The sequence below is a fragment of the Vombatus ursinus genome, unplaced genomic scaffold (genome assembly GCF_900497805.2).
Source record: "Vombatus ursinus unplaced genomic scaffold, bare-nosed wombat genome assembly UNPS02014822.1, whole genome shotgun sequence".
Taxonomy (NCBI): Eukaryota; Metazoa; Chordata; class Mammalia; order Diprotodontia; family Vombatidae; genus Vombatus; species Vombatus ursinus.
This window is the reverse complement of record NW_020954600.1, coordinates 5,197,698-5,216,944: the sequence shown is the minus strand read 5'-3', so window position 1 is coordinate 5,216,944 and position 19,247 is coordinate 5,197,698.

The window sequence follows — 19,247 nt, the reverse complement described above, 5'->3', positions numbered from 1 at the left end:
ACACACACACACACACACACACACACACACACACACACACACACACATGTACACACACGCTTCCTAATTGTTGAAATGTAGGACAGAACCATTCTAACTTTCTCCCAAGAACCTTTTCTTCCCAAAGTCATTGGCATTTGAATTGGACATTAAATGACCGATAGGAGCTCAACATTTAAAGAGGAATAGAAAAAATGTTCTTGACATAAAGGACAGTGTCAGTAAACATTAGGGAGGGAAATCTGTCTAGAAGGAGAGGAGTAGGATAAAAGGTTAGCTCAGGGGTCTTAGAAAATGGAACCAGCCCAATCCAGGGGTAAAAAAAAGTCATCCCCATAGACAGATACAACCAGAATGCCAATCCCAAGCAAACACTGACTGGCACTCTTTGGAATGACCTCCAGGATCACTAGAGTGAGAGAGGGCTGGTTCCTTTCCAGCATCCTTCATTCCAAACCTCAGCACTATCCTCACCTTCTCCAAAAGTTCACTGGGGAAAACCTGCAGGCATCAAACTAGTAACTCCCTGAAGAAAGTCTAAAAAGGGAGGTTGGGGCAAAGGATAGGGAAGGAATCTGCAGAGAGTATGAGACTTTCCCAAAGGAAAGTTTTAGCATTTAAGCTCAAAGACATTTCTAACTTCAAAGACACATTGGTTTCCTTTTCTCTGCATGTTTTTTTCTCCTGACCTGGGCTTCTTTAAGGAACAGACAGCCTTGTGGGAAAGAAGAAGCACTAGAGAGGCAGGGTCAGAGAACAGAACAAACTCTGACCCTAGACTCAAGACACCTGGGTTCAAATCCAGTTCCTGACACCCAATCGCTGGGTGACTTTGGGCAGACCATTTAACCTCTCCGGGCCTGCCCTTCTCTAAACCCCACTGGTGAGCTACACAAGTGTAGGCTACTGTTATCCTAGAGTAGGATCTGTGAGAATGAAGAGGAAATTCCCAAAAACTGGTGGAGGAGGGTTAAAGGAACAAGGATTATTTAACCCAAAGAAGAAAGGATTGCAGGAAGATTTCCCCCTAGCCTCCTACAACCTCTAAGATTCCTTCCAGCTCCAGGTGTCTGGTGCCATGAACACAACAACCTGTCATCTGGAAGACGCCAACCCGAAGTTTTCCATCTCTGCCGGTGACAGGAAAGAAGAAATGGGCTTAAAGAGTAGCATGGGGAACCAGATGGGAGCTTAGAAAGAAGCTCCACAAAACAATGCTGTCGAGCACTGGAATAAGTTAGCTGGAACAATTCTGGAATCTCCCTTGCTTAGGGCCTTTCCAAGGAGGTCAGTTTGGGATCAAGTGAACATAGTCATCTTCTAGGGAGAAGGTAGAAATTAGATAATGACACAAGGTCTTCGAATTCTATGATCCCATAATTCTACCTTCCCAATTCCAGGAAACTGAGTAAAGCAGAGAGTAGATTGAGCCAATGCACTTGGTAATTAGCTGTGGTGGTAGCAACTATCACTGAAAGTCAAATGACATCCAGGCCCTGCTATTTACTATCGCTGTACGGCCTTAGGCAAATCATTTGACCTCTGTGGGCCTCAGTTTCCTCCTTTGTAAAATGAAGTCTTTAGATCTCCTATAACTATAAACTGGATTCAAATACCACCTCCGATGCAATCACTTTATCTCCCGAGGACCGAGTTTTCTCTTTTATAAAAATAGAGTTGGCCTGAGGCCCCATCCAGCTGTAGATCTGTGATCCTATAGATTCTCAAAGATGATGAAATAAATCCAATCACTTTGCTCTCACTAAATATGCTAATGCATTCTCTTCTAAAGTTACCTTGCATCTACCTTGTAAGCATCTTACGTATATTTAGATAATGTCTCCCCTGACAGAGTGGAAGTTCCTTGACGATAAGGAACTATTTCATTTTTTATCATCATATTCCAGCATCTTGTATACTGCCTGACATGCAACAGATATGCAATAATTCATAATAATTGTATTAATAATTAGCTTATAAGTATTAATAAAAATAACATAATATACAAACTATTAATAAATAATATACAATACTATGTGGTAATGAGAAATATAAAATGATCAATAATTGTAATTGATTGTAATAAATAATAATTTAATATTTAATATATTAATTAATATAATTATATAATTATTATATAATTAATATAATAATCTATAATTTAATAATTAATTGGTTGATTGATTGATAAATTCTGTGATCCCCATTCCACCTCTGATCTATATATTTACATGGAAGCCTGCTAGTTCTATCTGCTCCCAGCCACTGATCCAGGCATGCCACTCAGGATCTGGATCAGTCAGTCAGTCAACAAACATTTCTTAGTACTTAACATGTGCCAGAGCCACCACCACTTCAAGGTAAAAACCAAACAAATACAAGGCCAAGTAGAACTTCTTGGTGCCAGCAAAGATTCAGGCTATTTGGTAAATAACAGTTAGCTGGAGCCATGCATCAGCCCCATGTGGGAAGAGAGGGGAAGGTAGGGACACTAGCAAGCAGCCCATTTCCAAGTCAGCCTGTCATTTTTCAGCCACTGAAATAATAAAGATGTTCAATCTGCTGATAATTCAATTCTAATTAGAAGCTCAATCCACAATGCTGGATTTGGGGAAAAAAAAGCAGAAATGAAACAGCAATTAACCTTTAGTTCTGGGTTTATTTGCTCCCACCCAACAAGGGTCAGTTGCCATAGAGATTATACCTACGTGATCTGCAGATGTGACTCAAAGCCAGCCGGAATTTCTGAAGCAGCCTCCTCTCAGTGTAGCACTAAGATAATTAAAAATGTGCTAAAAGACAATTGAAAGTTGATCTGAAACTCTAATCCAAAACTGACATGAATGAAAGTGGAAGGAGGGAGAAAAAGGAGGGGAAGATTTCAAGAAAGAAGAAAATAAAGAAAATGACTTTTCTTGACTTTGAAAGAAGATTGGTTACTTTCGTCTAGACCTTGGTTTTTCCATTCAAATGATGGGGTACAGACTACAAGAGTCTTTGTCCCCAGAGGAAATGAAGGCTGTGAAAACTAGGCAGACTGTCATTTGGGATCTAGGATGTAAGCAGGCTTCTCTACATTGTTGTTGTTGTTCAGTCATTTCCAAATTTTTGACCCGATTTGGGATTTTCTTGGCAAAGATACTAGAGTGGTTTGCCATTTCCTTCACCAGCTCATTGATTGAAGAGAAAACTGAGGCAAACAAGATTAAGGGACTTCCCCATGATCACACAGTTAATAAGTGCCTGAGGCCAGATTTGAACTCAGGAAAAGTTTCCCTAACTTCTGGCCTGGCACTCTATCCACCGCACCACCTAGCTGCCTGGGCTTCTCTATAGCCAGTGTTAAAGATATGGAGGGAGTGAAGACAGTGAATTTCTCTATCCCCATCTCAAGCAATCAGCAGATATTAATTATACCCCAACTATGGGCCAAGGACTATGCTAGGCATGGGGAAGATGAAGCTCTAATAGGATTCATCAGAGTAAAGCGAGCAAAGGTGAAGTAGCAAACAGGAAATAAGGTTGGCCAGTGAGTGTGACTGAAAGAGTTAGAACCTGAAGCAGCTAGATGAAAGTAGGGTTAAAAAAAATCCTTTCCAAAACTAGTTTCTTCATCAATCCATCAATTCATCAATGGGTCCTGTGTTGTTACCTAGGCCCTGTTCAAGGAGGGTCATCACATCCAACTTCAGGATATGCCATGACCCACTCCATCTATCATTCCTCCTGCTGAATCATTGCTTGGTTTCAAGGTCAGGAAGATAATGAAGTTATTTTTCCCATAAATGTCTGAGCTGTTGATGGATCAAGTTGCTGCTAATTACTATTAAGGGACAGAATAGCTTCTGAGTTAAGTTGTTTCTAATTTCAAAATGAGAGTGGTGTCTCTCTTAACAATTAAGCATCAACCTATCAGGCAATAGAACCGCAATTTACACATAAAGCCTTCCCTGAGTCAAAGCTCTCTAAAGACTAGACTGAGAAAGTTCAGATTCTCTCACCTAGGATCAATAATCCTAGCAAGGCATCCATCCATTCAGCAGCATTGGATTTGTAATCTTCCCACAACACATGCCAACCTAGGGTCATGGAGTCAGCACCCATTCTGCCATCTCACTTAGATGTGTCTCCTTAAAGCAGGATGCATGCTTTTTGGGTTCATTAGGTCATCAAATCCACTGTCATCACTCCACAAATAATCCATAATACTCCTTCTTGGCCTGAGAATAATAGGGAGAGTGGAGAGTGGAGACCGGGTTAGGTCGAGATACCAAATTAACACTCCCATCCCACCTTCCTCAGCTGCCACTGCTTTACCCAAAGCACCAAAGACTACATTTAGCCCGAATCCTAGTAAATTATAATTAGGATGATGAATCGTCTCTCCTACCTCAGAAAGAATCATTCCAAGAAAGGATTCAACTTACTGGGAGATTAAATCAACAAAAAACTTACTGAGGACCTACCCTGGAGAGCAATCTAGGGTATGGTGAAAAAAAGTGAAAATAGCAAAACCTGAAATAAAAACTGGTCTGTATTCGACATAGGATTAGCCTGAATACTTGCATAAGCTAAGCGCCCTTTTACCTTATCTAAAGACTTATATGGAAGCTGCCTTCTGGGAGACATTGAATGGGGGCAAAACAAGGCAAAGAGCGGTTTTCTTTTTTTATCCTTTGACCCAATAACTCCATTGGTGACATTATACCCTGAAAGGCTTATCAAAAGCAAAACAACAAAAACAAAAAGAGCTATCAGTTCAAAGATTTTCCTAACACCATTGCTTGTGATTGCAAAAGCAAAAAACAAAACAAAACAAAACAAAATCCTGGAAGTAACTTATTCAATACAATGGGGAAATGGTTGCATCAATTGCGGCGCCGTCTAATAATGAAATACTGTAATGGAGTTAAGACAAGCAAGTGTGAGGAAAAATAAGGAAATCTGGAAGATACTTTATGAAGTTATTCAAAGCCAAAAGGAAGAAGAGGATGGGGTTGGTGAAGAATTAGAGAATATAGTCTACACAAACCACAACCATATAAAAGAAAAAGTGAAAAATGATGAATGGACAAAGAATCTTGACAAAGACTTACAAATACCCCCAAAGAATTTCTTACAATGTTTTGTGTACTAAAAGAAATAGGACCATATATTTAAAGTGAAAAAGGAACCAAAAGGATGTCTAGTCCAACCACCTCCTGTGACGTTTACTATCCAAAAGACCTTGGGCAAGTCATTTAACTTCCCAGGGCCTCAGTTTCCTCATATGTAAAATAAGAGGAACTAGATTAGATGGCCTCTTAGGTCCAGCATAGGGCAGCTAGGAGGAGCAATGTCTAAAGTTCTGGACCTGGAGTCAAGAAGATTTGAGTTCAAATCCAGCCTCAGACACTTATCAGTTATGTGACCCCGGATAAGTCCCTTAACCTTTGCCTCTGTTTCCTCATCTGTCAAATGAGCTGGAGAAGGAAATGGCTGAAACCACTCTAGTATCTTTGCCAAGAAAACCCCAAATGGGGTCATGAAGAGTCAGACACAATTGAACAACTGTGTTCCTTATAGCTCTAGAGCCATGATAAGCCAAAGTTGCTGCTCTAGCCAGAGCATTCCCACTTAAAGTTACCTTTCATCTACTCTGTATATATCCTGTATGGGCCAATTTATGTTTGAGTTCTCTCCTCTGTTCAAATGTGAGCTCCTGGAGAGCAGGGACCATTTTTGTCTTTGTATTGCCCTTGTTTATCACAGTGCTTGGCATGCCACAAGCACTTAACGAATACTTGTTGATTGATTGATTGATTGATTACCCTCTTAGAGAGTAGTAACAGGGTAAGTCACAGTGATATTATGTATATGGGCAAAGGTTTGGGATTGATGTCTCTCCTGGAGTCAAATGGAGGACTTTTATCTACAGAGTTATTCAGTGGGTGATTAAAGTAACCTTGGCATCAATTGCCCACATCACAGTTTCATGTCCTTGGACTTTCCCAAAGCAGAGAAAGGCATGAGTCCTCATGGAACACTTAGTAACTACCAACGGCCTATTAACTTGTCATTTCAAGGCCTGAATTCTGGTCTCCATGTCTCCTTCTGTCCCCAGTGACATCTGATGGCCAGCTCTTTCCTTTCTCAAATGGATGCAGGGTCTCCTGGAGATGAGAGACACATAGAGAAATAGAGAGTACACACCCATTAAAATTAATTGCTTGCAAACATTAGAAACCAGACACCCATTTCAGTCATGAAATATGGATAAGGATTTGCTGAAAGCCATTTATATTAAATTACTTTTATGATAATATTTAACTTTAAAGCATTAAATATTTAGTGCCCTTTAACTCATCATTTGCAAGGGTGGAAAAAAACCTTCTGGCTGCCATGGAGTTGGAGGCAATGGTTGACCAGTAACTCTTGACATTCATAGTTCTGATTGTGGAGGGCAGGAGGCACCCTAGCAGATTGGGAGATGGCATTCTCAGATTCACCAATGATCATGATCAACTTGACCTTCAGCAATCATTTCGTCTTTTGGTTTTCTTCCCTCCTCACCCCCACCCCCATCTTTAATACCCAAGGACAGGAAGACTGAGACAGATGAGACAAGAATTTGGATCAGTACCAGAAGAGATCTGATTCAACCCTTCCTCCATCCTTCTCTTCCACCTATGTAAAGTCATCATGGATTTTAGTGAGGCAGTGTGGTATAGCAGAATGATCACCTGATTTGGAGGCAGGTGGGACCTGAGTTTGAATTCTGCCTCAGACATTTACTTGCTATGTGACCTTAAGCAAGTTATATCTCAATTTCCTCATCTGTAAACTGGGAATAATGATAGTTATATTACATGCCTCATGGGGTTGTGTTGAACAAAGTGTTTCATAAATCTAAAAGTATTATAAAATGAAAGGTATTGTAATGGCTAACATTTATATAGCATGTTAAGATTTGCAAAGTATTATATACATACACATGTATATATATATATATATACATGCATACATATACATATATATATATATATATATATAAAACCTCTTACCTGAGCCCTAGAACAGCCCTGAGAGGTAGGTGCTAATATTATTCCCCTTTTCTTGTTGTTGTTCAGTCATGTCTGACTCTTCCTGACCCCATTTCGGGGTTTTTTTGGCAAAGATACTGGAGTAAGCTGCCATTTCCTCTCCAGCTGATTTGACAGATGAGGAAACTGAGGCAAACAGGGTTAAGTGACTTGCCCAGGGTCACACAGCCAGTAAGCTTCTGAGGTCAGATTTGAACTCATGAAGAGGAGTCTTCCTGGCTACAAGTCCAGCACTCCATTCACTATACCACTTAGCTGCCCATCCCCTTTCACACTTGAGAAAACCAAAGCTGAAAAAGGTTCAGGGACTTGCCCAAGGTCACACAGTTATTGTTTCTGAGGCAGGATCTGAATTCAGTTCTTACTGACTCCAAGTCAGCACTCCATCTATTGTGCCATATCCATTCAAGTCAACAAGCTTTTTTTAAGCATCTACTACGTGCTAGGAACTGCACTTGGAAACAATGTTATTTTGAAATGAAATGGCCCTTGCCCTCAATGAGTTCACATTCTACTGAGAGAAAATAACATGTATTAAGATGAGTAAATACAATAGTAAAAAATGTAATTTTAGGAGGGAGAATGATATCAACTGAGGGATAAGGAAAGAGATCACATAGGAGGGGGTACTTCAGCTGATCCCAAGGGAGCTCGGGATGCCAAGAGGCAAGGGAAAGCAGGGAGATGGTTACTATTCAAGGCATGGAATGCAAAAGAACCAAGGAGAGAGATGGAATGTTATATGCAGAGAAGAACAGAACAAGGATTTGGCTGGAATAAAGAGCATGTAAGATGGAGTCACATGAAATAAGCCTGGAAAGGTGGGTTGAAAGCGGATTGTGAAGGGCTTTGAGTGTCAAACATAGGAGTTTACCTATCAACCTAGAGGCAAAATGTGCGGTCAATATCCTGAGGCATTGCCCTCAGGTTCTTTTTTTATTAATTTATTTTTAGTTTTCAACATTCATTTCCATAAGCTTTTGAGTTTTGAATTTTCTCCCCTTCCTTCCCCTCCTCCCTCCCCAAGACGTCATGCAATCTGATATAGGCTCTCCATACACATTCCTATTAAACATATTTTCATGTTAGTCATGTTGTAAAGGAGAATTAAAACAAAGCCCCTAGGTTCTTGAGAAGGAAAGTGACATGGTCAGACCTGAGGTTTCAGAATATCAGTTTGGCAGGTGTGTGGAGGACGGTGATAAGAGGAGAAAAAGCTGAAGAGGAAAAACAATGAAGAGGCCATTGCAGTAATCTAAGCAAGAGGGCATAAGGGATTGAATCAAGTCAGTGGTCATATGAGGAGGGAAAAGGACAGATGTGAGAGACATTGTAGAGTTAGAAATGACAAGGTGTGGCAGTTGATTGTACATGGTGTTGGGAGAGAGTGAACAGCCCATATCCCCTCTAGCTGCCTACTAGATATCTCTCCTTGGCATCTCAAACTCAACATGTCCAAAATGGAATTCATTATTCTTCCAACCTAGAAAAATGTGGGAAAACTTATATAAAGTGATAGAGAGTGAAAATAGTAGAATGAAAAGAACAGCTTACGGAATGATAGCAGCAACGTCAATAAAATAAACATAGAGACAGACACAACAAAACTATTCAAAAGATGTGAATGTCAATGTCATACTGTCAAATCCTTTCTGTTAATAATGGATGATCAAATTTTTTCAGGGAATATAGTTAGTAAACGGTTGGTTTGGGTGTTTGTTAGGAAGTGTTTTCTATGTCAAAAAAAATGATAATATTTTGTAAAAAAAAAAAAAGTCATGTATAGTTTCCACTCTGGTGGAGAACATGGCCCTGAAGTTACCAATTATATGGGCAGGAACACTATATTAACCTGAAGGAAATTCAGAGATAAATAAGATAGGGTCCTAACCCCATAAAGCTTACAATCATGTAGACGGATATAATGTGTACATATAGTATTGGCATGGCCTAAGTAGAATGAAAGGTGGATGTTTGAAAGATGGAAGTTTTTCTCTCACTAGATGTGTTTAAACAAAAGCTGGATAAAAAAAATGTCCAATATCTTGTAGAATAAAGTTTTTTTCAAGAATTAATTTGCCTAAATAGCCTCTGAGGCTCTTGCCCACCTTCTAATCACTGATAGATTCAATGATAGAGTTTCTATCGTAGATTTGGAGTCAAAGGACCCAGGTTCAAATCTCAGCTCTTCCATTTAGTGTCTGAGTGACCTTGGACAAATCATTTCACCTCTCTGAGCCTCAGTCTCCTCCCCATTTAAATGAATATGGTCTTTAAATTAGACAATGTGACACTGTCATTGACCACTGTATTTGAACAGTTTTGTTGTGTCTGTCTCCATGTTCATTTTATTGACATTGCTGCAATCATTCTGTATGCTATTCTCTTCATTCATCTATTTTCACTTTGTATTGGGTCATATAAGTGTTCCCATATTTCTGTAGGTTGGAAGAAAGTGAAGAGTTAAGAATAAATCCAAGGTTGTGAGTCTAGATGAGTGAAAGGATAGTAGTGCCCTCACCAGAAATACGGAAGCTAGGAGGAGGGGAAAGTTGAGGGGGCAGAGAGGGAAGATAATGAATTCTATTTCGGACATGCTGAGCTTGAGATGCCTAGAGCTCATCCAGGTAGAAATGTCTCATAAGCATTAGCTAAGTTCCAACTCTGTGAACCTATGATTTTGTGAAAAGCATGGGAGATGGAAACAAATCAGATAATGTATGTGGGCCCTTTGCAAATCTTAAAGAATGTTATAAATGTCAGCTGTCATCATCACTATTATTAATAACAACATGCTAAACAGGAACTCAGAAAAGGAAGCTCCCCTCCACCTGAGAAGCCAGATAGCATAAAAGAGCAGGTGCTAGATTTGGAATCAAAGGACCACAGTCTTCCTTATTACCTGTATGACCTTGGGTCAATCACATGGTCTCTCTGGGTCTGTTTCCTCATTTGTAAAATGATAGGGTTGTACTAGAATCAGCATCTCTCAAAGTCTGATTTGCAAACCCTTTCAGGGGGAAGTCAAAAACATTTTCATAATAATACTAAGTCATTATTTACCAGTTAATGTAATATATAATATATAATAATATGATACATAATAATATATTATATCATATATAATATTAATCAATATAACATATAATATTATATATAATAATACCTCCCTCCCTTTTCCAGCTACATATTTATTTGAAGCCAGATTTTTTTCATGTACTTCAACCAAAACAACACATCACAGCAGACTGAATGCAGAAGTAAACATGAAAATCAAGTCAGACATTAAAGAGATTTGCAAAAAATATGTAAAATAATGCCACTCCTGGCTGATTTTTTTGGTTTGAAAAATGCAGGGTTTTTTATTTTTCACCAAAACAAAAGTTTATTTATATTAACATGTAATAAGTTTACTATTTTTTAATAAATTAGTAAGTAAATATTTTTAAAATTTTATCAGTTGTCATTTATAATACAGTAAATATTTATGGTTAGAACCCATATAAACAAAAGCTCTTTGGGGTTCTGAATATTTTTAAGAACACAGAGGGGCCCTGAGCCCAAAAAGTTTAGACTTTATTTTAAACTTTTTTTAGCTCTGATCTTAGGATCTTCATGACCCATAGGGTCATGTACAGGGTCAGTACAATTCTCATATCTACATTGACAACACAAGACATCCCTCTTCAAACCCCAGTCCATAGAGCCAACCCACAAGTCTGTTGTAAGCCACCCTTCTGGCCAGACGGAATGGTGCTCCCTGCCCATACAGTGGCTGTGGTGGCAGCAGCCACACCAAGTGGCCAACAAGTCCCTGCTCCAGATCCTGACAGAAAGAAGAGCAACTAGGCAGAGCAGTGGATAGACCTGGTATCAGGAAGACCTGAGTTCAAATATGACCTTCAACACTTACTAGCTGTAGGACTCCAGAAAAATCTGCTTAACCCATCTGCCTCGGTTTTCTTATCTATAAAACAGGAATAATAATACATCTACCTCCCAGGCTTATCATGACAATAAAATAATACTGGTAAATCACTTTGCGTACCTTAAAACACGATAGAAATGCTATCATTATTGTTGTTTTCATTATTGTCATTATATTATATTATTTTTTATTATTACATCTGGACTGTCCTCTGGCTCTGAACTAAGCAGAATCCCTGAGTTAATAAATTTCTGGTACATCTCCAGATTCAGATGTCATGTTAAGCAAAGAGAATAATAACAGTGATAATAATTTTTTTTTTAAAAAAGCCACCACTCAGCTTTGAAATACTAAGTGCCACAGTGGGTAGAGCGCCAGCCCTAGAGTCAGAAAGACCTGAGTTTAAATCTAGCCTCAGATACTAGCTACATGAACTTGGGCAAGTCACCTAACTTCTGTTTACCTCAGTTTCCTCAACTGTAAAAGTGGGGGTGATAATAGCACCTACCTTCCAGGGTTGTTATGAGGATCAAATGAGATAATTGTAAAGCACTTAGCACAGTGCCTGGCACACAGTATGTGCTATGTAAATGTTAACTATTATTATTATTAGCTATTTTTATATGGTGGGGGTCGCTATATGGTGGGGGCTCTAGAGTCCAGAGGACCTGAATTCAAATCCAGTATCAGACACTACCTGTGTGACAATGGCCAAGTCACTTACTCCTGTTTGCCTCAGTTTCCTCATCTATAAAATGAGCTGAAGAAGGAAATGGAAAACCACTCCAGTGTCTTTGCCAATAAAGCCCCAAATGGGGTCACGGAGAGTCAGACACATCTGAAATGACTCAGCAACAAAAACAAAAAGTTCTTACATGGAAGCAGAGACAATGTGGGCTGGTAGATAGAAAATTATATAAGGGAGTTGTATATTCCCTAAACCTGGCGGTCTCTTGCTGTAAGAATCAGGATAAGTCTAAATGTACCTCAGTAGTGCCATGTAAAAAAGGAAAGAAATATCTTGTGACTCTTTGCCAGGTTGCTTGAGAAAGGAGGTCCCGGGAGGTAATAGAAAGAGCTCTGAACCCACTGGTCTGTCACTTACTAATTGTGTGACCTTGGCTAAGTCACTTACCTTCTCTCTGGACTTTGGCTTTACTCTCCATTAAGTGAGGACATAAGAACACTGGATATGGAGTTAGAAGTCCTGGATTGGATCCTACCTCTGCCCCTTATGCCCTCAATGATCTGGGGTAGTTCACTCAACCTTTATAGGTTTTGGTTTCTTTCTCTGTAAAATGAGAATTTTGTAAAAACTGATGGGGTTAGGTCAGGGCAACCTCTCCCTTCCAGTCCTAAAATCCTCTGGTCCTGAGTTTGGGAGCAGGTACTAACTGCCATCTGGAAAGCACTGACTATATGAGCTAACATTGTCACCAGTCCAAGCTGACCAGTTAATTATTAAGTGCTTACTGAACCCTGGGCACTGAGAATACACAGACAAAAAATAAAAAACACCAAGTCGAGTGCTAGGCTTCATGATGAAACAGTTGGCCTCTCCTCTCCCAGAGAGGAGGACAGGCCACTGAAAAACCTCCAGCTGCTGTTTACAAAAAGCATCTTGAATAAAGGAATTGGAAAAGAGCAATCCTCTTATTGTTGGCAAGGGTAAAGACTGTCTGGGACACTGGGCTGGTGTCTGTGAAGGTGCTGCTCTCCCCCAGCTCCTGGGAGCTTCTGCTTTGGAATTAGCCAGAGGCCCCTTGGTTGCTGGTGCTTGTAAACCTACCCATGTGCTAGACTGAGCCTTGAACAACTACTGAATGGCCGGTAGCAGAGGTCTAACTAGGAATTTAATTATGCTGGGAGTCAGCTTGGTCTAGTAGCAAGAACCCTGGCTAGGAAGTCAAGACAATCCACATTTAGATCCCACATCTGACTTTCTACTTATGTGACCTTGAAAGAGTCGCAACCTCCCTAGGCCTCAGTTTCTTCATCTATAAAATGTAGGGGTTAGACTAGATAAGCTCTGAGTTCCCTTCTAGCTCTAGGTATATTGTCCAAGGAGGATAAAAATTCTGGCACTCATTGAGTGCTTGGTGGGGGTAGGTCCAGGGAGAGACCTCAGATCTTAGGATACGAGACTCCATGGGAGAAACCAAGACCCCAGAACAGCCCTCTGTGTGGGACACTGATGCCAGGGTGGCTACTGGGGTGAAGCAAAGCAGATTCGACTGAGTAAGACTCATCTGCCAAAACACCACCTCAACTGACACAAAATCACCCAGGGCCACTGATCCAGGGCATCCCCTGTGAAAGGCATGACCCACATACTCAGCACTTGCTGCAGGTTACAGAGAACAGTATATACTATTTGGGTTATTCATTCAAGGAGAAGAGGGCTCCCATCCCCAGAGAAGCTGTCTGGTGCCCCCGTGGCATGGTTCACAGCAAGTGATGCTTGACCCCTCCTAAGCCCAAGGAAGAGACGGAAGCAGGGAGTGCAATGATCGTGTGCAAGTGAGCCCTAAGAAAGGACCTTGATAGTAGCAGCCCTGACCTGAATGAGACAAGAGCAATCAGTCACTCTTGGAAGTGGCAGGAATAGCAAAGGGCTGGCCACTCCTGGGAGGAATCTTACCCCATCTCCAAAGATGGCACTCAGGCTAGAAGCAAAGACACTGAACACTTAGCCCACTCAGGGCTCCAACTTACAAATATCATAGGATTTATCACTGGAGGGACTTTATTAATGATTTAGTCTGATTCCCACATTTTAATGATGAGGAAATTAAGGCCTCTTAATTTGAATCCAGATAGCCTGACTCTGAGGCAGCTGGGTGGTTCAGTGGATAGAGCACTGGGTCTAGAGTAAGGAAGACCTGAGTTCAAAGCCTCATACACTTATTAGCTGTGCGACCCTGGGCAAGTCACTTAACCTCTATCTGCCTTGATCCACTGGAAAAGGAACTAGCAAATTACTCAGTATGTTTGCCAAGAAAACCCCATCAACATATGGTCCATGGGGTCACAAAGAATGGGACAAGAGTGAACAACAATCCTAACTCTATATCCTTTATTCTTTCCTAGATGGACAGACAGACAGACAGATAGACATAGATACACACACACACACATACACACACACACACACACACACACACACACACACACGACTTTCCTCCATGGACATGTCTATCTGATGAAACAGTGGCTTCAAATCAATAGTTAAATATTAATCAAGGCAAATCAATTAAACCTATGAAGGGCTCAGGCTTCCTGCATAAGGATGTGCCTCATGAGGCAGGCCTTTCACCATGGCTCTTGGCTTTTATTGCAAGGATAAACTTCTCTTCTCCCAACAGGAACCTCTGTTATTCTCCCACTTAAGCTTGTTAAAGTAGAGGGTTATGTATAAGGCCGGCTTGATTGGCCTCTTCTCCAAAGAAAGTTTGGAAGAGTCCTACGTTAAGATATTATTGGGCAGATTCTAGGAGTGATATAGAAAACTGTAACAGCACTCCTTCCAACTTAAGAAAAATAAAAAAAGGGTTGGCTGCTGAGCAAACCCCCACTGACCTCTGAGGTCAGCCTACCTGGAGCATAGTGTAGTGAGAAGAGCACTGAATTGGTCACTGAGGCACTCCATCAAGATGCCTCTCCATCTTGGAACTCAGAGGTTTGCAGGTTGGGTCTCCAAGGGGGTGAATGCTGTCATAGTTTCTAGGATATTCTGTGGTTTCCCATTCCTAAAACAATAGCTTACAAGCTCCTACTTGTGGTCTTACCTTTAATAGCAAAGCAAAGGCATTGCTAAGATAATATAGTAAGTACAAAACAGTACCCCCATAAACCTGGAGTGTGCCCTACCACAAAAACACATAAGATCATTTGGAAAAGTTGGCACAAACTAAGAGCTCACTGGTAGAGAGGAACACATGTAGATAATACTTGTGACCTAGGCGGTTCACACCTCTAATACTTCAGAGGCCCAATGTTTCATGGAGTCTTTATAGAGTTTTCCTAATGCTTCCTCTTCCCATCCCACCTTTAAGGTATTCCACAGCATCTCTACCCAGCAGGTCATTATGTAGGACTCCCCGCATCTACTCCTCTCCACATGGCTACCCTCAGTTATCAAATCTGTTTCTCCCTGAAAATCCATAAGAGACTCTCTTCTCTGCTACCAAAAGTCTCTTTTCTTGTAGTTGCTTGCTGTCTTCATAGAATACTGCTCCTCTCTATTTCTATGTCTCCAGTGGAAATGTGTGTCTCTGATCCCTGATAAATGCATATCAACTATGCTCTGAAAAGCATTCTCCCAAATGCTCCCAGTCATTTATCTCTAAAATGAGGTGAATCAACTAGGTCATTTCTAAGGTTGTTTCTAGCCCTCGATCCTATATGAAAGCAATATGATATAGTGAAAACAGCACTGGACTTGGAGTCAGGAGACCTAGTTTCAGTTACTGGTTTTGTTACTTAATACCTGTGTGACCTTAGAAAAATAAATTAACATTTCTCAGTCTCAGATTCCTCATCTGTAAAATGGACTGTTTTTGTTGTTGATGATGGTGTTATTTTAGAGGGCACCACCTAGCTACTTTGTAAAATGGATTAAATAATACCTAAGATGTCTTTCAGGTCTAAATCTATGATCCTTGTCAAGATCTCTCCTGTTCTAAGAGAAAATAATCAGCAGACTGGAATGCAGATAGATCCTTCAGAGGTTGACCCTGGTGAAAATCAATTCTCCATGACAGCTTTGTTGCGGTCAGACCGGGTAGGGCTTCAGAGAGAACCTATAAACAGCACTCACATCTGAATCCTTTGATGTTGAGCAATTGGTGAGGAGGCACGAGAAGATGAAGAAAAGAGGACCTAGGTCCTAGTCCCAGCTTTGAGACAAGTTCATTATGTGACTTTGTGCAAGTCACTGAACCTTTTGTATACCTCAGTTGCCTCCTTTGGTAAATGAGGACTGCCTCACGGTACCTCTATGAAGATCACCTGGGATGATATACATGCATTCACTTCCAAAGCATGGAGCACGATACAGACATAACGTATTGGCTGAATGACAGGGAGGGTGATGGCAGAGGACTGAAGTAGCAGAAGTCGAGATCGAAGACTATGACAGAGGTGGAAATGGACCATAGAAGAGAACGTGGCTTAGTGGGACAGAAGTGCAAGGCAGAGCTGTCTCAGGTCCATTGGTTATCATTATTGAAGCCAGCGTTCCCCCAACATTGCATTCCTTCTACATGCACCCTGGTATCCCTGACACTTAACATGGTGCCTACCACATAGTTAGCATATAATATCTATGCTTACTGGTAGATAGGGTGACTGACTGACTCATTGACTGACTAATAGAAGTCCAGGCAAGAGCCCTGGAATTAAGCTAAGAAGACCTAGATTAAGTTCTGAGTCTGCTACTTCATTGTGTCAAGTCACTTTCTTTTTCCTCATCTATAAAACAGTTGGACTAAATTCTCTCCAAGGTCTCTCCCAGATGTAAAGGCTCTGACCCTAGGATGCTTAGGAGTGAAGACATATTGCTAACCCTGTTGTATATTGGAAAGAGTACTGAATTTGGAGTTGGAGAACTCAGATCAAATATTTTGACCCTTCCTGTGAACCCAACCTAAAAGTGGCATGGTGAAGAGAGAGAATCGTGGCCAGTGGTCTTAGAATTAGGAAGATAGGCTTTCAAGTCCTGCTTTTGCCGAGTGAGTGACCCAAGGCGAATTAGTTTGCCTCTCAATAACCCCCGAGCAACTCTCTAAGACTAAGTTGTAGAACAGCTGCAAAGCAGATGATAGAAGGTCTCCTCGCTAGGAATTCCCTACACTAATTGTTCAGTTGTGTCTGACTCTCTGTTTTCCCGTTCGGGGTTTTCTTGGCAAAGATACTGGAATGATTTGCCATTTCCTTCTCCATCTCACTTTACAAATGAGGAAATTAAGGCCATTTGCCCAGGGTCATAGAGTTAGTTAAGTGTCTGAGGCTGGATTTGAACTTAGGTCTTCCTGACTCCAGGCCCAGCACTCTACCCATTGTGCCACGTGGCGGCCCCTTCAAAAACAGGCATAAAAACAAAAACACATCAGCAGTCAAAAGGCGTTTGTTATGTGCTTCCTATGTGCCAGTCTCTGTGCTAAGCCCTGGGGATACAAAGAAAGACAAAAACAGTCTTTACCCTCAAGAAGTTCATATTCTAATTAGGGAGACAGTTTGTAAATAGTGAGGTATGTGCGTCAAGCACTGGGCTAGATTGAACAGCTAAAAACTGAAATGGTGCCTGACCTCACATAGCCCACAGTCTAAGGGCTTGAAATAAAATCAAGCATTGCTGCTTCGTCCCCAGGCCAGTCCCTTCAGCTCTGTGCTTCCCTCAAGCACAGAGCAGCTTTTTCGATGAGGATTAGCTTTTTCCAGGTTTAGGTCCTGTAATCCTAGAAGCTGGTGGACCTTGTTTAAGAGCCCAAGTCTTCCCATCCTGCTCGGAAAAAAACTCCAGTCCTCTCTTCAGCTGCAGCTCAGCAAACAGTCTGGGAGCTCTCCAGCCAACTGCCACAGCAGACAAAATTCCAATCATCATCTGCGGATGGCATCCTGGCTGCCACTGGGTGCCCAAATGCTCACTGGCTGGAAGGAGATCCGCTATCTGGGCAGCCCATTTGTCTGCTGCTTTGAAGTGATCAATCATTTACTCAGATTTCAGGGAAATGGCCTGGAATGGGGGAGGGAGGTGCCTATAGCAAGGGGGTGGACGATTAGAGCGACTTTTAGGCAGAGCTCCAAAGAAGCTGGGTTGGCAAGCTAGCAAAGACAGCAATGTCTACCCTGTGGGCAGTAGGGTGCCTTTCCATGTGTGTTAGTGCATGATAGGAGACCTAGGGCTAGGAACCAATACTGGATACAGCTCCCAGAACCGAAGGACTTTGATTGCAGTCTGGAAATGACATAGGGAGCCTCAAGCAGCATTTATACCTATTTCATCACATGGTCTCTGGTTGTCTAATAATGCCATTTTCCAGCATCCACTGCACATGTAGCCAATTCTCCTGTCCCTCTAACTACTACAGTAGGCATAGCACTCCAACAGTGGGACCCCTGCAAACTGCCACCAACTACATAAAAATAAATGTTCCTAATCCCCCATAATAAGAGAAATTTACACTAAGACAACCAGGAAGTATCACCTCACACCCATCAAACTGACAGCTATGATAAAGAGCCAATGTTGGAGAACTACAGCAAGACAGGCACACTTATGCCCTGTTGACAGAGCTGCAAATTGGTGTATCCATTCTGGAAAGCAATTTCGAATTATTTGAGAAAAGTCACTAAATTGTTCATGGGATTATAGATTCGGAGTTCAGAAGAACTCTAGAAGTCATTTATTCTGATCCCATCATTTTAAGTAGGAGGAAACTTCATTCCAGTTCAATCCTTTTATTTTTAGAAATGAGGAAACTGAGACCCAGAGGAGTCAAATGACTTGCTGAAGATCACACAGCCAGTAGAAGGCAGAGCTGCAATTTGAACTCAAATCCTCCAATGACGTTTCCACTGCACTACTTAGACCTTCGATCCTATCACTGGAAATGTACCCCAGAGAGTTCACAAATCCAAAATATTCAATATACAATAATATATAATAATAAATTATTAATATAATATATTAAATAGAATATAATAAAATATTCAATGGAGCAATTCTGTGGTGTTAATATACTGGAAACAAAATGGGTACCTGTGGATTTGGAGGTGTCTGAACAAATTGTGACATATAAAATGAAGGATATAATAAAACATATTGTTCTTTTAGAAATTATTAATATAAGGAATTCAGAGATGTATGTGATGACCTGAATAACCTGATATAGGAAGAAGAAAACAGAGCTAAGAGAATAATCTGCACAACCAACCATTCATTTGAATAAAAACAACTCAAAAGGCAGGTGACCTCAGATTAAATGCAATTATCAATATTGGTTACAGGGAACAAATGATGCAATTCAATTAAATAAAAACTTATTACTCACCTATTGTTTCCCAAGCACTGTGCTAAGCACTAAAAATACAAAGACAAAAACAAAATAATCCTTATCTTCAATCCTTGCATTCTCCTGGGGTTGAGGTACAAGAGGGATCCAGGATGAAATGTGCACCCAGAGTAAGTAAATTAAAAAGTATTTGCAAAGCATTTAAAAAAAGTAATATCAAAG